General features: G+C 41.4%; 1 protein-coding gene across 1 annotated transcript in view; it reads left to right on the forward strand.

The window, feature by feature from the left end:
• Window positions 1–26,661, forward strand: part of LOC122815037 (gamma-secretase activating protein) — a 1,452,063-nt gene that overhangs the window by 865,478 nt on the left and 559,924 nt on the right. The window lies entirely within an intron of this gene.

Raw genomic sequence — 26,661 nt, forward strand, 5'->3', positions numbered from 1 at the left:
CACAGTTTTTGTCAGGGGCCAGAATCTGCCATATCACCCATGCACTCAAGTCTCTCAACAAGAGGTACTGTTATGACTCTTTCATAGTCCATGTTGACGGGAATGACTTGAGACATACTTCCGTGGACTATATGAAGAGAGACATGATTGAGCTCACTGAATATGTGCCCCAGGCAGGTATGTTCCTAGCCTTAAGCAGCATTCTACCATCACCCAGAATGATGCCTCAATACAAACAGAAAATGATTAACTTTAACAATTGGCTTTGTTTCTGATGTTATTCCAAGGGGATCCAGTAACTGACAGCCTGGGAAGACATAATCGACAGACCACAATGCTTAGCCAGAGATTGTCTGCATCTGTCCCTCTTAGGCTTCAGGCTTCTGGCAAAGGCTCTTGCCTCCCCCATAGTGCCTTTTTTATGTAATGCCATGAGGTCAAAACTACCAACATGAAAATTTCATCAAAATGCAAATTAAAGGTCATGCTGCTAAACGCTAAGCGTCTAAACATGAAACTGCACTAATTGCAAGCATTCTTAACTCTGGAAGATGCTGACAATTGTGCAGTCACAGAAACCTGATTCAAAGCTGCGGGGAGCTCCCTAGCCATACCAGGTTACTCATCCTACCATCCATTCAGACCCCAAACCGTGAGGAGCAAAGCAAAAGGAGGTGGAGTTGCAATATATATTAAAGATATACACATCTCCAGGCTGATCAAACAGTATGACTCAGAGGAGACACTACAGGTGCAATTAACCATTGACAAGACCCCCATTCAAATCATAGTTAGCTACAGGCCACCAACTTTGACTCAAGATGCCCACTCCACCTAACTGGACCTCTTTGAATCTATCAGATTTAACCCTTTACCCTGATCCTGGGTGACTTTATCTGTCCAGCCATAGACTGGAAAAACTACTCATGCCAAAACACAAATGCCCAGAGATTCCTTGATTTCACCAATGCAAATGCCTTAGACCAGATGGTCAACTCCACCATAAGAGGTGACAGTATCTTGGACTTGGTAATAACCAACATGAGTAACCACTGCAGCATCCCTACAGTCTCATCCTTCTTGGTAAGATCCGACCACAAAGCGGTCACTTTCAAAGTCAACATTTCCCCCAACCCCCCCCCCCCACCAGCTTGGGTCAAACTAAACAACTTCTCCATAGCTGATTACAACCTCCTGAGGGAAGGTATAAACAGCTTCACAGCACCCTCCCCTTCCATAGGAACTGGCACATATGTCCAAACTTACACCAAGTACTATATGAGCATTTATATAGCTGCATGGAATCAGGAATACCAGACAGGACAAAATCCTCCTCTTCAAGGAAGAGTAAACATTTTTAGTGGACATCTGCAATAAATAAACTCTATAATAAAAGGAAGGAATTGCTGTCCAGGACCAAGAAGGAGCAAGTGCCTAATTGGAAGCAATCTCTCCTTAGCCTGAACATGCAAATAAGAGCACTAGTGAATCCTCCAAAGCACACTTCAAGTTCAGACTGACCACATCTACTAAAGACAATCATAAGGCCTTCTTCACATATGTCCGCAGTCTCAAAGGAAGAACTCCGATCTGCTCAGAACTGATATTCAAGGACACCATATACACAAATGCCATAGATATAGCCAACCTACTAGCAGGTAGGTTCAGTGAAAACTTCACCCCTCTGTCCCCTATCAGTAAATCAGGACATCCCCAGCACCTTCCCCCTTCCCCTAATCTCTAGGGAGCAAGTCATCACTGCCCTCTCAAAGGCAGAAAATACAGCCTCTATGGGAAATGATAACATCCCAGGCTGCATCCTACATGAACTCAGAAAGGAAATTACAACACCATTAGGCACTCTATATAACCAAAGCCTACTTACAGGCTTCATCTCAGCTGAATGGAGGACAACCACTGTAATCCCTTTGCACAAAGGTGGAGCATCCACCGAGCCAGAAAGTTATACACCCATTAGCCTAACTAGCCTGATCTGCAAGGCCATAGAATGAATTATCAGGGACACTCGATCCCACACAGTTTGGTTTTGTCAAGGGGAGGTCATGACTGTCAAATATGGTCGACTACCTTCACCTGGCCAAAGCCTTTGATTCTGTTCTCCACTTGGGTATAATAGATAAACTCTGTCAGCTAGGCATCAGTCCATATCTTACCAGATGGGTAGCAAACTGTCTCACTGATAGAACCCACCTAGTCAAACTAGGGGGAGCCATCTCAAGCAGTTGACCTGTAATGAGCGATGTACCCCATGGATCAGTCTTGGGGCCTCTGTTGTTTGGGATATACTTTTCTGAGGTGCATGCCAAAACTAGTGTGCTATGGCTGACCAAGTTTGCAGATGACTGCAAGCTGGGTGCTGTCATCAGTTCCCCTAGTTATGCGGAAATCCTCCAAGAGAGTCTCACTCAGACAAATGACTGGTGCCAGAAAAATGGCCTCAAACTGAATGGGGAGAGTAACGTCCCAACAAATTATCACATTAATAACAAGCTCCTAAGTACACAATCAGTCATCAGGGACTTGGGCACCCAGGTTGATAGCAAACTGATTTTTGACCACCATATTGCCTCCATTGTATGGAAAGCTTTCTACATGGCCCACCTCATTAGTAAGGGTACCTCATCCAGGGACAAGGAGGTCATAATATCCATGTATTATTCTTCACACGCTCCAGGGATCTAAACCTTGTCATCACAATGAATAAAACATGCTGGAGGGATAGGTTCCTGACCCAGAGACTCCCCAGACTCTGGAATCAACTGCCAATACATGTCACGCAGCGCCTGTTTGGCCCTCTTCAAAAGGTACCTTGAAGATTGGATGGGAGATAGGAAATTCACCCCAGGGATCACATCAGTCACCCTGCTAGACAGAGGTCCAGGGAAGTAAATATTGTGGGAAGAAATAGCCAGGGAATTATTATGGCTAGGCTTGTATAGGCCCTAGGGCCAATAGCCTAGTACCAGCCTATGAACCATGTAAAACCCATTATTAAGTACAATGTCCCTTTCATCATATACCTCACAAAGCACATACAGCAACTGGAGATACCACAGCGGTTCCTCACCAGGAGATTCCAGGGCCTCAAACATCTACCCTACACAGATAGGCTAAAAGGCCTGCCGCTCTGCTCAGTCTCATACGGACTCCTCAGAGGTGACCTCCATCTGGCATACAAAGCAATTTCAGACCCTGCTTTGATGGAACTGCTGCATATTCACAAATCAAACTCCATTCAAGTAACCCACACACATGACCTCAACCTGGTCTGTGACATGAACAGGACTTGTTGGCAGGACAGATTCATGTCCCAGAGACTCCCCATTCTGTGGAATAGACTCCCTCTCCATGTCAAGCAGAGTACCTCATTAACCTTTTTTATGTGCAACCCGGATAAGTGGATGGGAACAGAAAATACACCCCTGGGATTCCACCTGTGTCCCTGCTGGACAGGGGCATCAGGTGCTGACTTGTCAGAACATGGGCTAAATTCTTGGATAGACTTGTAATGGCTTCAGGGCCAATAGCCTAGTAACTTATTATGATCCTATGAAGGATGGGAGTAGTCACTTTGCACAATTCCCTTTTGTTTAATACTATGTAACTGAGCAAAGCTTATGTCAGTTCTGTGACTAAAGGAACCAAATGGATGTGGGATAGAAGTGAAATTGCTGTTCTTACTTTCTTCTATGAAGAGGTGTATATTTCTAGGGTTGCACCCCAATATCAGTTTTTCAGTGGAGATTGAAAAACTTAAGGAGGCACTTGCTTCCCAGGGGGTTCAGGATGTTTGCAGAATCATATCACTTGCAGAACTGAGTGGCAGAATCATGCTGCAGCCATTGCATACACAATTTCAGAAGGGCTTTGGCATATATGGGAAGTAGGGCTTAACAAAAAAAGCATGCCAGATGTGTCAAATTTTAATTATTTTTTCTTGATTTTCAGGAAGTGTATTCTTTCAGGGGTGGGGCTATTTGCTGGGATCCTGGGGATAGGCATGCTTACATAGTTGATAAGTAATATCCATGTATATCCTGGCACAGATTACATGTGTTATGAGTGTAGAATATTCCAAGAAAACATGCCTATCTGGCAGTGATTGAAAAGGTGAACCCAACACCTGGAGCCATCAGGAAGGGAAGCCAGGCAGCTCAAATGATACACTGAGAATGTAGTTGTTTTTTTTAGTGAAAGTTGTATCAGAGCTTCCTCTGAACCAGTATGTCATCTCTTTTTTTTAATGCCTGGGCAGAGTTAGGAAGCGATATGCCTTCATATGATGGACCGGCACCAACAGCATAGAGTTTATCTGAACATGATGCATTAATTCAGGAAGCTGGAATACTTATCTGAATTCTTTTATTGCAGCTATAGGGTGATTTGCACTAACTAATCAATCCCTTTCCTAGTAAGTCATTAGCATTATTGTGATTTGCCATCAGGTGGTGAACTGCCCACTGGAAAGTGCAACTGCCAAAGACCACTTCAAAAAGGCATGTCTTCTTGAAGTCATTGCTTTGAAAATGACTACATTGCAGACATCTTATGAGATCATCACTTTACCATCAGTTCACACCCTCATCAGTATTTGTTTGACTGTTATTCCATCAGTAATTTTGGCTCCTTTTTAAAATGTGGAGTGTCACAATGCTGAGACCAGAAACATTAAAAAAAAAAGGACTGAAAATACAGGAGAAGATGAAATACTGAGCATTGCTGTTCTCCATTAAACTTGTTTTTAATCAGAAGGATAGGGCCCCTCCCACCCCATGAACATATATGTACAAACTCCAAAATCACCATTCCTCTGATAAAGGGGAATATTCCAAGAACTGGTAGTCGTGGACTTTTTATTATTTCATCTCCACATTTCAGGGGTCAGCATTGTAAGTCTGAACATTTTAAATGGTTACCATTAGTCTTCCCTTGATACATTGAGTGTCAGGACTCAGCCTTCCATAACTTTACCTATAGAGCTTTCTCTGCCTCTGGCACCATTTGTTTAAATGTTTCACTTTGATTCATACCTCTCAACCTGAAAACATCAAAAATCTGGACAAAGGCCCATGAAAAATAGGTACAAATCTGTACGCTGATTAACATAAAATTTGCATACATTGTTATGTAACTCCGCCCACTCCATTGGAATTGTGGGATACCAGCGTTCAAACGCAAAGGGAAGAACAGCCAACCAAAAAATGCCCAGACCCTATAGTAAATGTTAACTTTTTTTTTTAAATGTGTAGCAATGATGTTCACTGGGAAGGGAGAAGATGACAAACCTTAGGATTTTGTTTTTGGTGACTTGCATTATGTGGGTTTTGTGGTAAAAGTAAGGCATTTAATGGTAAGCAATATTCTAATCTTAGCAAAAGAATGTTATAGTTTGCTAGGCCCTCCAAAAGTCATTCTCCATGGCCTACTGATCAATGGCATAGCAAGAGTTTGTGCCACCCAGGACTGTTTTTGAGTTTGCCACCCTTCCTCCCTCACAAAATCATGGTCAAATGGACATAACCATATATAGCCCTCCCCCCCACAGCCATTCCAATATCCCATTACTTGGCTGTTTCACCCCATTTACCATAAACACTGTAATGTGCATGCTGCTTTACTTCTACAATGATTATTTGGATTTCATTTAAAACTTTTATTTTATATTTTGTAGAACAAACATTAACAGACATCTGCTAAACAAAGCAATACAGTCTCATAATGAAAATAGACTTAGCATTAAAAATTCTCTGTACTTGAAACTCACATTCATTGAAACAGCATTGAAGCTCACATTCAAAGAAAATGCATCTGGCTAATGGCGGATAAAGATTACCTTTGGGCTGTTTTTAAATCGTAGGCCCCTTGCACATGAAATATACATGTGTTATTTGATACACCTTTCTGATTGTATTAAATTATATTCCTTGTATAGTACCGCACACTTGTTAGAGCATGTTTTAAATTTATTTTTTGAACATTTTTCCAGTATGCAATGAAACAAAATGCATGAACCAATAATGACAAAACTGCCCAATTCAGAACATTTCCATCATAAGTCTGCTGAAACTTCTGCAATCCACCAGTATCAGTAAATATGCACAATCTCTGAAGAAGTAAAAGTCATCTAAATAAGTCCACATTAAAGAGATCTGTAACGAATGAAGAGGTTGCTGCTAGCAAATAACTTTACATTTCAATGTTTAATCTACAAATAAAGTGCCTGCTGCTCTTGAGGAATAAATTGCCTATGTTACATTAAAAAATGATAAGCTATTAATATTGCAATAGGGAATGGATGGCAGTAATATTGCAGTAGGGAATGGATGGCAAATTAATAACAGGTTCATAGTTACTAGGTATCTCCACCAAAGAGGACATTCTTCCGACTGCAGCATCCACCCCTTTTAAATGTACAGCACAATAAACTATCAGCAATCCATCTACATACTGTGGGAGTAGAACCCACAGCCTTCTGAATCAAAAGCAAGTATTCTACCTTTTGTGGTACTAACAACACAGACAGACTTGACATAAGCAGTCCTAAACTTCTCTTCCGCTGAAGAACTATGCAGCTGAAGAAATCTGGAAAAGCCAACATTTATGGGGGGGGGGGGGGCAAAGACCCACAACCAGGGAGACATTTTAAATACTGCTTGTATAATCTTAGAAAAGTTGCTAGAATAAAATGTTTGTGTTACCATGCGTTTCCTGAAAGGTTGGAAGACTGAAACTTAAATGGCTATCATTATTTAGTGAATTAATTTCTCCCTGATTTACCAGAAAACTACAAATTTTAAGAGGAACAGGCCAAATGTATGAGCTAAACATTCCAGACATTCTGTAAAACTTTGGACAGTTGAGAACTATGCACTTAACTCGTTGAATCACAAGTGGTTGTGGTATTGGTAGAGAATTTAGGCTCTTGTTCCTTGTACCTAGAGTACAGGGTTTGAATCTGAGTAACCTAGCCACCAGTTATACCTAACTGAGGCATTTTACACACACCCACCCCCAAAGAAATGAGCAACTCCTCCCACAAAGAAACAAGCAACAACACACAGCTACCAATTCAGCAACAAAAGTTAAGTAAAGCCCCCAGTTCTGATGTTTAAAAAAGACAGGTAAACAGACTGCTGTTTCTGTAATGTTCAAGCAACAAAAAGTAAAGCCTGTTTCTCTAATGTGGCAAGTCCCAGTTGCAGTCTTTTTTTTTTTTTTGCCTTACCTGGTAAACAGACTGCCATTTTTCTAAAGCAGCAAGCAACAAAAAGTTAAGTAAAGCCTGTTTCTCTAATGCAGCAACAAAAAGTTAAGTAAAGCCCCCAGTTCTGCCTGCAGACTACCGTTTCCTTTTCTGTAATGCAGTGAGCACCCCCCCAAAGAAACGAGCAACACACATTAAATAAAGCACCCCCCCAAGAATGAGCAACACACATAAAGTAAAGCCCACCGCCCCCAAAGAAACAAGCAACACACAATAAGTAAAGCACACACACACAACCCAAAGAAATGAGCAATACATATTAAGTAAAGCCCAAAGAAATGAGCAATAACACAAAGCCCCCAAATCAAAGAAATGATCAACAACACACTGCCCCAAATCAAAGAAATGAGCAACAGCAGACTGCCCCCTATGCAGCAACAAAAAGTTAAGTAAAGCCTCCAGTTCTGCCTGCAGACTGCCGTTTCCATTTCTCTAATGCATCGAGCTACAAAAAGTTAAGGAAAGCCTGTTTCTCTAATGCAGCAACAAAAAGTTAAGTAAAGCCCCAGTTACAGTCTTTTTTTTGCCTTACTCCAAGGAGCCATGGGAAGAAAGATGTGCTGTAAACAGGCAGACTGGTCTGCAGCAACTTAAATTAAATTAAGCAATAACCAATGGCTCAGGCATTCTGACAGGCTGGCTGTCTGCCTCATGAAGCTGACGTGACCGCTCATGCCCTGCATGTGATGACAGCAGGAACAAATTGGTCCAAAAAAAACCCTTCAAAAAAACAGGGAAATTTGGAAATTAAAGGGGCCAGTCTGGAATTCGTGACACCCCAATATTTTGCACTCAAAACTGGTATTGACAGAGGAATTCAGTACAGTTGAGAGGTATGCGTCCATTCTTCCTAAGAGTTTCCACTGGTGAAAACCTCAAAAAGTCAGGTAAAACAAGTATATGCTCACTGTATTAGTAATCTGTAAGAAGACCTTCTGTAGTGGTTGCTTATTACCTCTCCACCTGCCACCAGCATCTGAATTGCCTCTCCCTCCATTGTCTGTAGATGGGCTTTTTGTGCAACTTGTTGAAGTATATAATTTTGTAATTTTTGTGATTTTTGTTTCTATACCATGCAGATGGTATTTATTGCATGCATGGTATTCAAACTGAGTAACACAAAGGCCAAAGTCCTCCCTACTAACGTAGCTGGTGATGTCACACCATGCAGTGGCAGCAGATGTGCTCATGTCAAACTGCAGGAGTGTAGGCATTTATGAATTGTGCCAAGGCTATGATATATTCAGAACAAATCCAGAGAGCTAAAACTGCAGAAGACCTTACAGACCCAATTTGTTTGCTTTTTCTGGAGCTGCCCACATTTGAATTTCAGGAGGAGGTCAACATTTAAGCTTTAGGAAGGGGGCTTGCATGTCGTTGCTCATAGTTAAACCAGTTCAGGAAAGAACTGGAAAGAAGTGTGGGCCCACCTTTTATATGCACGTGTGTGAAATGATAGATGACACTAGTTATGAGTGGCCTGAAAAAGACTAGTGGAGAATCAGGAAAGCTGGCGATGAACACTAAAACAGAGCAAATCCCAAGTGTAAATATTTGCCTCTTTAGAATAAATGTTTCCCTAGTGACACCTCACTAATTCTTATTTTTGTTTATGTTATCCAGTGCGTGGGTTGCTTTGTTTTAATAAACTGTACCTTCCCATACAAGTAGATGTGCCTACATGTAATCTTGGGGTTGTCGAGCTAATGTTAAGGTGAAATATTCAGGAGTGAGTTGCATGCTGATGTATTAAATGGACAGGAAGTTTTAGTCATCCATTTTGGATGAATGTACTGGTTCATGTACTTGAAATTAGTAGCAGAATGAACAAGTAAGACCAGTACCATGAGAAAGAGAGATAGGGAGACCTTTATAATTTGAAGAGAAACTACCTTAATGCTTATGGATGTGAAGCAGTGGGAGAAGACTTACCCAGAAAATAAATAATGTAGTAATAAGATGGGGTAGGGATGGGGGAAAGAAACTGACTTAAGTATGTCATAATGTGTTGGAACATCAGTGAAGCTGAGGGATTGCTTCTGTGTAGACTAGAGTACAGAAAATAATTAAGAAAAATAAACTACTTCATTTTAATGGGGGGCAGTTAATAACAAAATTCTGTAGTATGAGAATAGTGAATTTATTTCTGTAGTTTTGTTCAATGGCAAAGGTGGAAGAAAGGGAAAAAAATTGTTTTCTTACTTTGATTTGAGTACAGACTGTTTTGAAGTATTAAGGGTCATTCAGGAACACATAACATACTACTCTTTAGGATAGCTTATTGCTTACAATAATTCAAAGACCACTATAGTGATACAGTGGTAAGAAGCTCCAGCAAGTAGTCCTGTAGTTGTCTTGCTGGATATTGCCACGTGAAAATGTGGCAGTCTGGGGCAAAGCTAATGTAAATTGGCTGCGTACTCTGCCCCAGAGCTCTACAGCATGATTGAAATAGAAAGGTAGAGCATTGCAAAGTTAAGTTCTATCATGCTATTTTGGAGCAAAGAGATTGGAATGTATGCCTTCATTTTATGGTGTATACTTATTGTGGAGGGAGCAGGGCTGTTAGTGTCTCAGTGGGTATTACCAGGCTGTGTGCAGGTGCATATGTAAATGTGTGTGTAGGGTTATGAGCAAGATTATGTGCGGTTATGTGTCTGCGGCTGCCCTGCTGTTTGTGTGTTAATGTTTATGTGTGACAGAATCTTTGTGTGTGTGTGTGTGTGTGTGTGTGTGTGTGTGTGGTATGTGCGTGCATGTGTGCACACACTCATGTCTGTGAGGATGTGTTTGTGTGTATCTGTTCATAGGTTATAAGCCTAGCCAGAGTATGTTTGGCTTTCGCCACCCATTTTAAATTAATTTTGCTATGCCCTTTTTCGAGGTTAGTATACTGTGCCTCTGTCTAACAGTGACACAGAAGTGATACCCGGGGTAAACCTACGATCTCCCATCCACTCATCAAGATTCCTCTTGAAGAGAGTCAATGAGGGACTCTGCCTAACCTGGACTGGGATTTTATTCCAGAGTGAAGGGAGCCTCTGAGTTATGAATCTGTCCCTCCAGCATGTTATATTTATTTCATTGCTGAGGTTCAAGTCTCTCGAGCGTGTAGCTCGATGGGATTTGGATTTTTTGAGGTGCAGCATGTCCCTTAATTCCGGGTTGGACATGGCCTTATACGTCAGGCACAGGTCACCTCTGAGCAGGCGGTATGCCACTGAGTAGAGCTGGAGTTTCTTTAACCGGGCAGCATATGGCATCTGATTGAGCCCTTTGATCCTCTTGGTGAGGTACTTTTGGGGTCTTTCCAGTTGCTGCAGGTGTTTGGTAAGGTACATCCCAAAAGGGGCATTGTACTCGATTATGGGCCTGATGAGGGATGAGTAAAGAGGCACGATGACCTCCCCTAATCTAGATGTGAATCCCTTCATGATTAGGAGGGCTATATAAAATGTTTTTCTAACCGCTTTGGCCACGTGGTTGTCAAATGAGAGATTGCTATCAACTTGGGTCCCCAGGTTCCTAATTACTTCTTCTGTACTTAATGGATTACCACCTATGTGGTAATTTGTGGGCACTTTGTTTTTGCCAAAGGGGATGACTATACACTTTTTGGTGTTTAGCTTGAGGCCATGGCTCTGGCACCAGTTGTCTGTTTCTATGAGGCCCTTTTGGAGGATGCTTGTGATGGCTGGAGAGTCGATTATGGCACCCAGTTTGCAGTCATCTGTGAACTTGGTCCACCACAGTCCTTCCGTGTTGGCCTGTACCTCCGAGAAATATATACCAAACAAGAGAGGTCCCAGGACTGAGCCTTGTGGGACGCCACTTGTAACTGGTTTGGAGTCTGACATGGCTCCAACAATTCTAACCATGTGGGTTCTGTCCTTGAGCCAGTTTGCAACCCATCTAGTGACATAGGGGTTTATATTTAAGCTGGTGAGCTTATCTATAATGCCAGTGGGGTATTGTATCGAAGGCTTTTGCGAGGTCAAGATAGGCTGTGTGGACCACCTTCCCTTCGTCAATGGCCTTGGTGACTGTTTCAAAGAAGTCAACCAGGTTTAAGAGGCAGGATCTGCCCTTAACAAAGCCAAACTGGGTAGGATCCAGTGTCTGTAGGTCCCCAATATCTTTATTTATGAGGTCCATGATGATCCTTTCCATAGCTTTGCAGACCAAGCTAGTCAGGCTTATGGGGCGATAGTTTCCAGGGTCTGTTGAGGCACCACCTTTGTGGAGAGGGACCACTGTTGCTGTACGCCACTCTTTGGGTACATATCCTGTAGTAAGGCTGAGATTGAACAGTAGTTTTATGTTTGGGTTTAGCTCTTCTTGGAGTTCATGTAGGGCGCAGCCTGGGACACCGTCTGGTCCCATTGATGCTGTGTTTTTTGCTTTGGAGAGGGCGGCTCCCACCTGAGCATCTGAGATGTCAGGGGGGCAGCACTCTGCTGGGATAGATATTTGCCCTTTTGGTGGGGAGGGAGAAGTTTGCGCTGAACCTGTCAGCTAGGATGTTGGCAATGTCTGTGGGATCAGTGTATTTTTGTCATTTTGGACTAATTCTGAGCATGTCTGGGAATTCCCACCCAGGTTCCTAACATAACTAAAGAAAGCCTTGTGATTATCCTTAGTGTCCTGTGCAATTTCTCTCGACGCTGGCCTTTGACGATTTTATGAGTGCCCTTAGTTTTTTGCTAATACTGATCAGAGATGCCTTCCCTTTTTGGGATTTTGCTCTATCATGTAGTAGCTTCCTCCTTCTATTGTATAGTTTGTTTATGGCTGGGGTCCACCAGACAGGTAGTCTGCCTTTGGAGGATTGGGTCTTGGTTTTATTTGGGATTGCTTGATCCATGCATTCCTGAAGGTGTTCATAGAATGCATTTATAAAGGATTCTGCGGTCTGGGCCGTATTTTACACAGGCCCGGGGACTTTGAAGGATTCCACCTCGGTTTTGAGGAGTGTGAAATTTGCTTTAGAGAAGTTTTTCACTGTGGTTTTCTGGGCAGGGGGTGGGGTCGGGATGTGAATATCCAGTGAGATCAGTTTATGGTCTGATCTTACCAGTGAGGGATACACTTCTGGTCTGGAGCATAGAGTCCCCATGTTGGTGATGATCAGGTCCAGTATGTTTTCCCTCTTGTGGGAGTGGTAACAAGTTGTTCCATAGCATTTGAGTTTATGAATTCTAGGAACCTTTGGGCAAGGGTGTTGGAGCTAGAGTAATGCTCCCAATCTATGTTTGGGTAGTTGAAGTGGCCCAATATAATGGTGTTCGGAGAGACCTTCATATTTTCCAGTGTTCTCAGGAAGGCCGAGTGGGGTTCCTGTGTTTGGGCTATAGTGTGGAATCACGTAATACAGTTGCTGTTCAGTAAAGTACAAATGAGTTTTTCTTGAGTTTTTCTTCAATGCGACTCTTTCATGTTTCTGAATTGCTTATTATCACCATACCATTACTAGAGTTCACAAACAAAACACCAGTAGTGCTACTGTGATTGTTTTCCAGACTTTAGGGAACTGTGGTGGCAGATTTTTACTAACGCCACCAATGAACCTGGGCTCAATGATTTTCTTACTATCAAACCCTTACTTATGTTAAATTAATCTTCAGTTAAATTCCTAGAGCTTCACATGTGCATTGATTTGTATTTTTTACAGTCATTGTATTTGTTACAGTTATTGTACACTACTTTTTACTACTGGTATTATAGTTAATATACATTTAGATTAATATAATCACACTCTAGCCTTGGGTAGTTCATTGCTATGTTTTTGAATAGTTTCTGTTATGAATTATTGCAGTTTTTAAAATGCATGTATGCACCGATGTTATGTACATCGAACTGTATATTAATCAGTTTTTTAACAATAATTTTATATAACTTCCTCTTTTAGGAAGATTTTCTTAGTTAAAATATTAACTGTTTACTAATAAGTTAATTAATTAGTTTTGCGGCGTTTTTTTTTGGCGCCTTTTTTACTATTTAGTGTAGGTGCTATTTTGAATGAACTGTTCTGATGAAACTCACAGTCGAGTGAGTGAAAGCGCTCAACCTTTGGATTTGTGGAATAAATTTGTTTTTTTATTCTCCGTGTGCTCCTTGACTAGCTGACTCTGTGAGCAAGCAGTTAGCAGATTGTGTTTTGGCTGCTATTTTGGTTTGTGTACTATCGTGGTACAATCTGCAGAGATTCAGTTGCTGCAGGTGTTTGGTAAGGTACATCCCAAAAGGGGCATTGTACTCGATTATGGGCCTGATGAGGGATGAGTAAAGAGGCACGATGACCTCCCCTAATCTAGATGTGAATCCCTTCATGATTAGGAGGGCTATATAAAATGTTTTTCTAACCGCTTTGGCCACGTGGTTGTCAAATGAGAGATTGCTATCAACTTGGGTCCCCAGGTTCCTAATTACTTCTTCTGTACTTAATGGATTACCACCTATGTGGTAATTTGTGGGCACTTTGTTTTTGCCAAAGGGGATGACTATACACTTTTGGTGTTTAGCTTGAGGCCATGGCTCTGGCACCAGTTGTCTGTTTCTATGAGGCCCTTTTGGAGGATGCTTGTGATGGCTGGAGAGTCGATTATGGCACCCAGTTTGCAGTCATCTGTGAACTTGGTCCACCACAGTCCTTCCGTGTTGGCCTGTACCTCCGAGAAATATATACCAAACAAGAGAGGTCCCAGGACTGAGCCTTGTGGGACGCCACTTGTAACTGGTTTGGAGTCTGACATGGCTCCAACAATTCTAACCATGTGGGTTCTGTCCTTGAGCCAGTTTGCAACCCATCTAGTGACATAGGGGTTTATATTTAAGCTGGTGAGCTTATCTATAATGCCCGAGTGGGGTATTGTATCGAAGGCTTTTGCGAGGTCAAGATAGGCTGTGTGGACCACCTTCCCTTCGTCAATGGCCTTGGTGACTGTTTCAAAGAAGTCAACCAGGTTTAAGAGGCAGGATCTGCCCTTAACAAAGCCAAACTGGGTAGGATCCAGTGTCTGTAGGTCCCCAATATCTTTATTTATGAGGTCCATGATGATCCTTTCCATAGCTTTGCAGACCAAGCTAGTCAGGCTTATCATCGATAGTTTCCAGGGTCTGTTGAGGCACCACCTTTGTGGAGAGGGACCACTGTTGCTGTACGCCACTCTTTGGGTACATATCCTGTAGTAAGGCTGAGATTGAACAGTAGTTTTATGTTTGGGTTTAGCTCTTCTTGGAGTTCATGTAGGACGCAGCCTGGGACACCGTCTGGTCCCATTGATGCTGTGTGTTTTGCTTTGGAGAAGGCGGCTCCCACCTGAGCATCTGAGATGTCAGGGGAGCAGCACTCTGCTGAGATAGATATTTGCCCTTTTGGTGGGGAGGGAGAAGTTTGCTGAACCTGTCAGCTAGGATGTTGGCAATGTCTGTGGGATCAGTGTATTTTTTGTCATTTTGGACTAATTCTGAGCATGTCTGGGAATTCCCACCCAGGTTCCTAACATAACTAAAGAAAGCCTTGTGATTATCCTTAGTGTCCTGTGCAATTTTTCTCTCGAAGCTGGCCTTTGACGATTTTATGAGTGCCCTTAGTTTTTTTGCTAATACTGATCAGAGATGCCTTCCCTTTTTGGGATTTTGCTCTATCATGTAGTAGCTTCCTCCTTCTATTGTATAGTTTGTTTATGGCTGGGGTCCACCAGACAGGTAGTCTGCCTTTGGAGGATTGGGTCTTGGTTTTATTTGGGATTGCTTGATCCATGCATTCCTGAAGGTGTTCATAGAATGCATTTATAAAGGATTCTGCGGTCTGGGCCGTATTTTACACAGGCCCGGGGACTTTGAAGGATTCCACCTCGGTTTTGAGGAGTGTGAAATTTGCTTTAGAGAAGTTTTTCACTGTGGTTTTCTGGGAAGGGGGTGGGGTCGGGATGTGAATATCCAGTGAGATCAGTTTATGGTCTGATCTTACCAGTGAGGGATACACTTCTGGTCTGGAGCATAGAGTCCCCATGTTGGTGATGATCAGGTCCAGTATGTTTTCCCCTCTTGTGGGAGTGGTAACAAGTTGTTCCATAGCATTTGAGTTTATGAATTCTAGGAACCTTTGGGCAAGGGTGTTGGAGCTAGAGTAATGCTCCCAATCTATGTTTGGGTAGTTGAAGTCGCCCAATATAATGGTGTTCGGAGAGACCTTCATATTTTCCAGTGTTCTCAGGAAGGCCGAGTGGGGTTCCTGTGTTTGGGCTATAGTGTGGAATCACGTAATACAGTTGCTGTTCAGTAAAGTACAAATGAGTTTTTCTTGAGTTTTTCTTCAATGCGACTCTTTCATGTTTCTGAATTGCTTATTATCACCATACCATTACTAGAGTTCACAAACAAAACACCAGTAGTGCTACTGTGATTGTTTTCCAGACTACTCCACATTGTTTGATTAAACAGTACTATCATTTCAGTTAATTGTTTAGAGAGAATTTAGATAAAATACTGGGCAACCACTAAACCAGTAATAGACTGTGAGCAGGTTTTTAGCTGAAAGACGGCATTTCTTATCAATATAATGCTCACCAATATTGCTGGAGCAGTGGAAGAAGCTTTTGCAACTGAAAATATAATCTCTGCTTAACTACAGTCAGCAGCTTTCTACAGCACCTTGTGCTTATAGGAGGCCTTATGTACACTTTGCTACCACAGGCTTTCTTCTTTAACTTCTACATTTTGTCTAAAACACTGTTCATGGCACAAAGGCTATAGATGCACAGGAAGGGAGGAAAGACATTTTCATAATGAATTTCAGCGCTGCGCATATTATGACAGAATATTTTTTAAGGGCAGCTTTATAAACAGTTCATTTTACAAAGAAAACTGAATTAGTAGTGTTAAATAGATTTTAATCCTAATGTTGATCAATATAAGGTTTAGTTATTTATTACAGAAGATGCTATGATAACTGGCAGCATCATCTGTATGTACTTAGCCTTCCAAGCACAGAACTGGACAGCAAACACTGATAGATGTTTCACTGACAACAAGTCACTGAATATCAGCAGTTACATTCAGATAGTTAAAATAGTTTATGTTTTGCACCTTGTAGCAAGTTCTTATCAGCTTTGATCCTTGAAGCAATGTACATGTTACAAACGCAAAAACAGATGCAAGTATGCAAAGAGTTTCTAGAATGGCATTGATTCATGAGGAATTTTCAGAGATGTATACAACTAACTGCTAACAAGTCTCTTCAGATTTTACTGTATCTAGTATGAGTACTTCATCTCCGTGTTTGAACTATTTTTTTTCTGCCGGAAGCTACTTTCCACTCTATTTTTTTGTTATTCCATAAATAGCCCACATACACGTTTGCCATCCTTTTTCTTCTTTTTTTTAAGCGTTTTCATTCTTTATTTGTTCATTTATTTTATTGTGGTAGAGCTCTGATACAGATGGGTCATTTTCAGGCCAGCCTGATGGTTATATAAATCAGAAATGATGGAGGAAGCAATATATATATATATATATATAAACAATTACAATAATTAAACATTGTTAAAACTCCTTGGAAAACTATAAGGAAAGCAGTATAGAAATCCATGCAGATATATTAGTGTTTAGTTTTAACACAACTGTCAGTAAGAAGCAACTAGAAAATAACTTCACATATATACAGTATATACAGTATTTACAATGTAAAAAACAATATACTTCTTTGGAAGGAGGGGATGGAAAGGGAAACTGAGAAAAAGAGATATACCCAAGAATGTCTGCAGAAGTAGTTAAAAATGTAGATGTAGTGAGAAGGAGAAACTTAAAGAATTCCTTAAAGTGATGGCGCGTTAATAAAGCAGGCACGTTCAGCATCTTTCAGTAAATGATTTTTTTGTCAGCAAGACTGTGAATATGAGGTATAATTGCAGTTCCTTTAACATAAAGGGTAGCAATTCCATTCATAGGGCTAGTGAGAGAGAAGCAGTGGTTAGTAATTTGAAGTTAATTATGTAGGGTTAGTAAGTCTGGTTTTGTGGAGGATAAATAGTTGGCAATGACAAAGGAGTTACTCATAAGTTGACTGACAAGAGAAAGAAATAATTCTAAGGTAAGAAGTTTAAATTAAAAAGATCCAAGTAGCAATTGTGAGTATAATAAGGAACCATTTAGGATTTAGTAGTGATGCTTCTTCTTGCATAAGAGAGTAAGGAATCTGACGATTTGGTTGGACATAGTTTGTAATGCTTTGAGTTTATTTTTTGCATACTGCATAGGTAATAGGTAGACTGTAATAGAGTTGCATGAGGAGAACCCTCTTTCATGTAGTATTTCTTCTGGTGAGAGAAGGTGAGAGATCTTTTTGGCCCTAAACAGAAGTTTATTATTTTTCTTTTAGTGATATTTATATGATTCCGGAATTTTACTCGAGTCAAGCCAGATACTTAGGTCATACAATTGTCATCCGTTTTAGTGTTTTTTTCTGGGACATGTCATTATTATTCATTTTCTCTTTGGTCTCTTCACTTTGTTTCTTAGATCTTTTTATGAATTTGAGCATTATACTACTTCCTTTCCTTCCATAGCCTTGTGGTATTAGAGAAACACAGAAAATATATCTTGACCAAAAACTTTTAAGTAGTAACCTCATTGTTTCAAGATCCTAACCCTTCAAATGCCATCATATGTGGTGATGTAGTCTTTGTAAATCTTTTTCTCAAAAGCTGTGGAAGTAAATCACTGTACTTCCCTGAATCATGGCCTTCTAAAGGGACAAACCAAAGGAACAACACCCAGAATCCCATGGGCATGCTCACTGTCCTCATATAGAACTTTTCTGTTCCCCTTTTCAGCAATCAGTTATCACTAATTAATAAGCATTTTCCATTTGTATATAACATGTCTATACAGCCTCCTATATCATTCTCTTACAATCAATTCACTCATATCCTCTCCTCCTTGTCCATAATGTTGAGTGCCCACCCAACAAACCAGTATTGCTGTTGTGTAAACCTTCCTTACTACTAATTGTTTCCTACTCATTTTCCCAGAACTACCATCTGTTTGGCATCCTCACTACACTCTGAGAAGGTCTTGAATTAATCTTGCTCCTTCCTTGGCAGATAAGAGATTTATTTTATTGTTTTCATAGGTTCATATGTTCATAGGTTCTTAATGTGTACTCGGCTAATGGCTCTGGAGCCCTTATAAGCCTAGCCTATAGAAGTGCCCTGGCATCATGCCGCCCGACGTTAGTTCCCAGTGCCTGTATCAAGTAGAGCCACTGGAGTGATCCCCAGGATGAACTTTCTATTTCACATCCACTCATCAAGATTTCTCTTGAAGAGGGCTAGTCAGGTGCTCTGCTTGACATGTATGGGAAGTCTTTTCCAGAGCATGGGCAGTCTCTGAGTTATGAACCTATCCCTCCAGCACGTTCTGTTGATTGTGGTAATAAGGTTGAGGTCTCTGGAGCATGTGGTGTGGAGGGATTGGGATTTCTTTAGATGTAGCATTTCTAACAGAGCTGGGTCAGACATGGCTTTGCAAGTCAAGCAGAGATTGCCTCCTAGCAGATGATATGAGACAGAGAATAGCTGGAGTTTTTTGAGTCTGTCTGTGTACGACATGTGTTTAAGACCTAAGATCCTCTTCCTGAGGTACTTTTGTGGCCTTTCCAGCTGCTGCATGTGTCTAGTGAGGTACATGCCAAATGGGGCATTATACTCGATGACTGGCCTAATGAGGGAAGAGTAGAGAGAGATGATGACCTTTTTCTTCCTGGATGCAAAACTCTTGGTAATGAGATGTGCCACATTGAAGGTTTTTTCTGACTACAATGGCAAAGTGGTGGTCAAAGAAGAGGTTGATGTCAATCTGTGTCCCCAGATCTTGTATGCCTTCAGTATTTAGTGGGCCATCAATGTGGTAATTAGTTGGAACTGAGTTTTTCCCAAAGGGGATGACAACACATTTTTTGGCATTAAGCTTAATGTCATGGTTTTGATACCAGTCATTGGTCTCAGTGAGGCCTTTCTGCAGGATGTCTACATCACTTGGGAGTTAATAATAGCTCCCAGCTTGCAGTCGTCTGCGAACTTGGTCATCCAGAGTCCCTCTGTGTTGGCCTGGACTTCTGAGAAGTAGATGCCAAACAGGAGAGGACCCAGGACCGATCCCTGTGGGACTTCACTCATGACTGGTCGGCAGTCTGACTTAGAGTCCACTACTTTCAAAATGTGGGTTCTATCTGTGAGCCAGTTTGCAACCCACCTAGTGATATAGGGGTTGAAGCCTAGTTTGGGGAGTTTATCAATAATTCCTGAGTGGGGAATGGTATCAAAGACCTTGGCCAGATCAAGGTAGGCTGTATGAACTGCCTTGCCCTCATCTACAGGTCTGTTGACTGACTCAAAAAAGTCAACCAGGTTGAGCAGACATGATCTACCTTCCACAAAACCAAATTGCATGGCATCTAGAGTTTGGAGATTCCCTATATCCATGTTCATTCTGTCCATAATGATGCGCTCCATAGCCTCACATATCAGACTTGTCAGAGTAATGGAGCGATAATTCCCAGGGTCTGTAGTCGCTCCCCCTTTATGGAGAGGGATGACTGTAGCAGTGCGCCATTCGGTAGGGTCAAAGCCTGAGGTGAGGCTGTGATTGAACGGGGCACACAGATGTGGTGCCAGTTCACTTTGTAGTTCATGTAGAACACACCCAGGGATATTGTCGGGTCCCATGGAAGCTGTACTCTTGGCCTTGGACAATGCAGCTTTAACCTGTGCTGCAGTAATGCTGGGTGCCTGGCATTCCTCCAGTATTGTGATTGGTCCTTTACAGGGGGAGAGAGGGGTAAAGTTGGCACTGAATCTGTCAGGCAGTATGTTGGCAATATCTTTTGGCTCAGTATAGGAGATACTATTGTGCAGTAACTCAGAGCAAACCTGGGTATTGCCGTGGAGATTTTTGATATAACTATAGAAGGCTTTGTGGTTATTTTTAGTGTCTGCTGCAATTCCACCTTCATAGCTGGCTTTAGAGGTTTTGATGAAGGATCTCAATTGTTTGTTGAGGATAAGAAGGGAGTTTTTCCAGTCTTGGAACTTTACCTTTTTCTGCAACAGTTTCTTCCTTCTGTTGTAGAGTTTATTAATGGCAGGGGACCACCAGATTGGCTTCCTTTTTTTGGAGGAGAGTGTCTTGGTTCTGTTGGGTATCGCTAGTTTCATGCATTTATGTACGTGTTTGTACAGTGCATTGGTGTATGATTCGGCAGTCATGCCTCTATTTTCCATTGACATGGGTGCTGTGAAGTTAGCCACCTCTGTTTTTAGGAGCCCAAAGTCAGCATTGGAGAAGTTTTTCATGGTGATTACCTTTGCAGGGGGTGTGGGTGAGATGTGGATTTCGATGGTGATTAGTTTGTGGTCAGATCTAACCAGGGAGGAGTTGTTTATTGGTGTAGAGCAACAGTTGTCCATGTTAGTAATAACCAGGCCAAGGATATTGCTTCCTTTAGTGGGGGTAAGAATGAGTTGGTTCAGATCATTAGAATTGATAATTTCCAGGAAGTTTTGGGCCTGTGTATTGGTGCATGAGTAGTTTTCCCAGTTGATGGAGGGGTTGTGTTGGACCCTAATAGTTTCCAGGGTGCTTAGCAACGTGGAGTGAAAGTCTTGGGACATGGTTGGGGATCTATAGCAGGCTACGATCTAAATCGCCGTCTTACCCAATGTTAGTTGTACCTGAATTATCTCAGATGAGTTATGCTGGGGTACTAGTCTGGAGGTGTGCATATCCTTTATGAATATGGAGACACCACTGCCTTTGGAGCTTCGGTCCATGTTCTGGGCCGAAAGGTATGGAATGAGTTATAGCCTGGAAGCGCAGGGGTTCTTTTTGCTGCTTTAAACCAGGTCTCTGTTACAGCACAAATGTCAATGTTCTCCATTGTGAGGAGTGCTTCAAGCAAGTGCATCTTGAGATTTAGACTTTAGTTAACTATATTAGAGTGCTACTGCTTTATTTTGTCTTTATTTGTTGATTTTCCACTTTAAATGTTGTACTGTTTGCTGATTGCTAAGATTTGCACTTTTGAGAAGCCTTCAAGGCACTGTTACTGTATAATTTGGTACTTTGTATTTGTTGTTGGTAATTAATTGTTGCATTCCTGCACTTTTGGACCATTAAGTCTACTGTTTTACTCATATGTGTGAAGCAAAACTAGTTTGTGCAGCAACAAGTGGTGCTCTACGTGCTTAGAAGTAGATACTCCAGTTACTACTCTTCACTCCTGCAGCAACTTACTGAATATCCAAAAAGGCCAGAATCCACAGACATGAACTTTCTTGCTATCTCCTCTGCCAGCTTAGTGGATATGGATGTCCTGAGTCAATGTAACAATTGCCTTATGTTTACTGACAACCAGCTTATTGTCAAACCTATAAGGTACGTCTGAGCTATATTTACACAAAATCACTGGAGGAAAAGTTCTCACATACAAGCACACATAATACCAAGCAGGTATTCAGAAATGCACACACTACACCCACCATACACAGAAAGGATCAGACATACAGACCAACATATGCTGAAGCTCTTAAAAGTAATCTTCCTAAACCCCAAAGACCTCCCAGACATTTGAACTTCCAATAGATATCCTCAGTAGCTCCCAAAATCACTCCACCAAAACAATACTAGCTACAACACATACAGCCATACTGCATAGAACCTTAACTTCAAAACCCATAGGACAAGCTACCACATAACCCAGTATTTCAGTGATGGGAGACTCCATTATAACATACACAGACACCAGGGCCAGGATCTACCAGATCACTTGGGCACTATGGTCATTGGACAACATGTACCAGTATGACTCTGTCATAGTCTATGGAGGTGTAAATGACCTAAGATGTACCTTCCTAGACTGTATGAAGACAGACATTATAGAGGTCTCGGACTATGTGATCAAGGCTGACATGAGCCTAGCGTTCTGCTTTCAAAAAGGATGATACCACAATATGAACAGCAGGTGACTGACTTTTATGATTGGCTTAGCTTCTGATGTCATTCCAAAGGGGTACAATATATGCCAGTATGGGAGGATATAGTCGACAGACCACATTGCTTTGCAAAGGATGGTCTGCACCTGTCCCCTCTGGATTTCAAATACTGGCTAAACCATTTTCCTTCCCCATTGTGGCTTTTTTAGACAATGTCAAACTGACAAACGTTCCAGCATAGCAAAACCAACCCAAGGGAATCTAAAGGTGTTGCTGCTTAATGTCAGGAGTCTGAATTAGAAACTCCACTCACTCTAAGTTCTCCTCACCCTGGAGAATGTCGACATCTATGCAGTTACCAAGACATAAAGCCACAGAGAATACCCTAGCAATACAAGGCTACTATACCTTCCACACATTTAGGCCAGCTACTGCATAGGCAGAGACTAAACGTGGAGGCATCTCAATCTACATCAATAACATGGTCACCTCAAGGCTGGTCAAACAGGATGACAAGCTTGAGCTTCTCCATGTCCAAATTACCGTAGGTAAAGTCCCATTCTACAACACACCACACCATATCCTTGCCAGATATACATCCCACTCTCTGATCCATGAAACCCATAACTCATGCTTAAACTTACTAGAGACATTCACCATTCAAATCCACAAACAGTGCAAAGGTTGCAAGACAAAGGCTGAACTGCATACATAAGTGAATTCATGTAATAAAGTGAAGTATTGAATTATGCGCTGGTGTTGGAAAACTCTCCCTTCAACCCAATACATATTCATAGGTGACTTTAACTACCCCAGTATAAACTGGGAATCATACATGGGTCCAAACCCGTAGACCCAGAGATTCCTGGATTTTGTAAAACACTAGCACCCTAGACCAGATAGTCCACACACCCGTTAGGGGAGCAAACATACCGGACCTGGTCCTTACTAACATTAGAAAATGCTGCATCCCCTAGTGTAATGTCCTCTCTGGTAAGATTGGACCATAAAGCTGTCTCCTCTGAATAAAATAAAGCCTATAATCCCATAGTATTTAGAAACTGTTCTAAGGCATACTTCCTATTATAAAGTGACAACCTGACAAAATTTCAACACAGCTGCCTATGCACAACTGTTCACAGATACTGCATACAGTCATGTAAATAATTGTTAATAAATGCATAGAGACAGCTGTGCCTACTAGAAATAAGCTCAGAATGAACTCAAAAAACAAGCCGGTCTGATGGAATCCAAACACCAGTAGGTTGTACAACATAAGGAAGAAAATCACAAGTCAGGAAATACTAAGCACAGCAGAATAAAAAGTCTGTCATAATTCTAAATTCAGTCAGCAAATCAAGTCTGGCAAAGCCAGTTTTGAGGCTATATAGCCTCCCAGGTCAAGGACCAACCACAAGGCTTTCTTTAGCTATGTCTGTAACCTAAAAGGCTGTACACAACAAGATGGAGAGCTAATTGTGAATGGAGCCACCAACATGGAGCTGGATGATATAACAAATCTTCTGGCTGACAAATTGAGCTGTAATTTTATCCCTCTCCACCCCTCATCAACCTTCAAGTCATTAAACATAACCTCCCTAATCATTACTTGTGAACAGGTCCTAAATGCACAGTCCAAGGCCAAGAACACTGTATAAATGGGCCCCTCTAATATCCCAGGATGCCTTCTTAATAGCATGAAACGTGACCCATCAGGACTACTGGAGTCACTATTTAACCAAAGACTCCATTCAAGCTTCATGCCTTATGAATGGAGAACTGCAGCAGTGATACCCTTTAATAAGGGTAGTTCTTCTATGAACCTCAGAAACTGCAGACCCCTTAGTCTGACTAGTCACACATGCAAAGCCATGGAAAGAATGGCATTATAACCCTCCAGACAATGGAGCCAACCCAGTTCAGTTTTGTCAAGAGAAGATCGTGGCTACTCAGTCTGGTAGACTTCTTCGAGAAAGTTACCAAGGCAGTGAATATGGACAGAATGGTGTATATTGCCTACCTTGACCTGGCCAAGGCATTTGATACAATACCCCATCTCAAGCTTTGTAAACAAATTCACAAAATTAGGTGTAAACTCCTTTGTTACTTGCTGGACTGCCAGCTGACTAACAGACAGGACCCAGGAAGTCAGGCTAGGAGAGTCCACCTCCACAAAGAGGCCAGTCACTAGCAGAGTCCCTCAGGACTTAGTACCAGGTTCTCTCCTTTTTGTCATCTACTTCTCAGAAGTCAAGGTCAACATCAAGAGCCTCTAGTTGACCAAGTCTACAAATTGCAAACTGGGAGTAGTCATAGAATACCCCAAGATACTAATATCCTCCAGGAAGTGCTAATACTGTCAGATAACTGGTGTCACAGACACGTTTTAAAACTCAGTTTCAAGAAATGCATAGTAGTACCCATTGGGAAGTTGGCCACGAGACTACCTCACTGATAACACACCTCTAAGAGGAGACCCAGTATTCAGGGATTTGGTGACATATATAGACAGTAACCTGGTTTTTGACAAACATGTGTCTAAGGTAGTAAGGAAATCATTCTATGTTGCTGGATTTATAAGCAAGGGTATGGCATCTACATCCAAGGGAGTCATCGTTCCACTGTACTCATTAGACCCATCATTGAGTACAACGTCTCACTCATGAACCTGTCCAAGCACATGCAACAACTGGAATGTCCACAGAAGTTCTTCACAAAAAGAATGCAGGGTGTTAACAACATGTCCTCTGTGGATCACCAAAAGTCCTACCCATGTACTCAGTCTTCTACAAACTGTTGAGGGATGAAGATCTATGTCTGGCATACAAGGCATCCTGGGATCCTACTTTGATGCACCTTTTGCATATTTACAAAACAAATAGCATCAGAGTTACCTGATCCAGGGACATAAACCTTGCTTCTAACATAAATTGGACATGTTGGAGGGACACGCATGTGTCTCAGAGATTATCATTTCTATGTGACAGGCTTCCCATCCATGTAAAGCAGAGTTCCATAACCTGGATCAGTTTACGGAAAATCAGAAATTCACCCTGGGTCTGTCATCTATGTCTCTAATGAATAGAGACAACCTGTAAATCTTTGACCATGCATGCCTTAGCTTACACATACCTCTAAAAATAACCTCTAGGCAATCGGTCTGTTGGGTACATTTAGAATCCATGGCTAGGCTTAAAAAACTCTTGTGGTCATTAGCCCAGTGTGTACCTATAAACCTATGAACATCTAGAATTTCTATAAAAACCTCCTTTAATCTGTAATAATTGTATAATGATCATTCCTCCTTTATGCCCTTAATTTCTTTACAGTCTACTGTATTTATTGATGATTGTGTAATAAATGTCAACCACTCAAGTATTACCTCCCTCAAGTAATGATACCCCAAAGGCTACCAATCAGGAAGCATTACCCTTTTGTGCTCAGAATCCCAGTATTATCTCAGTTTAATTTCTTCAAGTCTTTTGGGTTTCTAATACCATGATGGGAGTAGACCCTATTCCTTAGTGAAGGTGTAATTAAAGTTCACGAAATTAGTATTGTTTCAGTTTTTGATTTTTGCTAAAATTGCTCTTCACTGTTTATGCGTCCATTTCATACGGAGTTACATGTATTGGTAGCATATCTAAGTACAACTGTAAATTCCTTTTTTATTTGATCCATTGCTCCTGCTACTATTGGAACTGTCTGGGTATCTTTCCCCCACATTGCTCTTGTTTCTACCTGCAAATCCAGATATTTTATAACTTTGTGTCTCTCTGTACAAACAGCACTGTAATCACTAGGGGTAGCACTTTGAATGATAAATGCTACTTTTGTCTTTTTCAGTGACTTCTTTATCTGGTTTCCTTGCATCTATTTTTTGAACATTGGTAATGGGTGATCCCATGTGATGTACACTTCATCATTCTCTATATTGCTTTATGGACAATGTTTCCCATGCTTCTCAGCTACTTTTATATTGTAGTGTTTGCACAGTTCCCAGTGCAACAGCCTTGCAACAGTATTGTGCCTTCCAGTGCACAGGCTGTCTGCCATGAGTGTATCACACCCACCAAGTTGTGTGACTGTTTCCAGTTCTTTTTTACAGAACCTACATTTGTTTGTTTCTCGCCCATGTTCAATGGACTTTGTAAACCAACGTTTACATAGTCCACTATCCTAGGCTGCCTTTATTAACCTTTCATCTTTTGGTTTCAACTCACCTCTTTTTAATTATTCCTGCATCAAATCCTGATCAACATGTGGTTGTTCCAGGAGATCTCTATATTTGTCACAATATTTATGACTTTTCCACATTCTTTCCATCTCATCTGATCCTTCTTATATTCTTTTGTGTGTTTTTTTGGCACATTTATTTGCTGT

Source organism: Protopterus annectens, chromosome 11.part0, assembly GCF_019279795.1.
Source record: "Protopterus annectens isolate FY-2018-M chromosome 11.part0, PAN1.0, whole genome shotgun sequence".
NCBI classification, from domain to species: Eukaryota; Metazoa; Chordata; order Ceratodontiformes; family Protopteridae; genus Protopterus; species Protopterus annectens.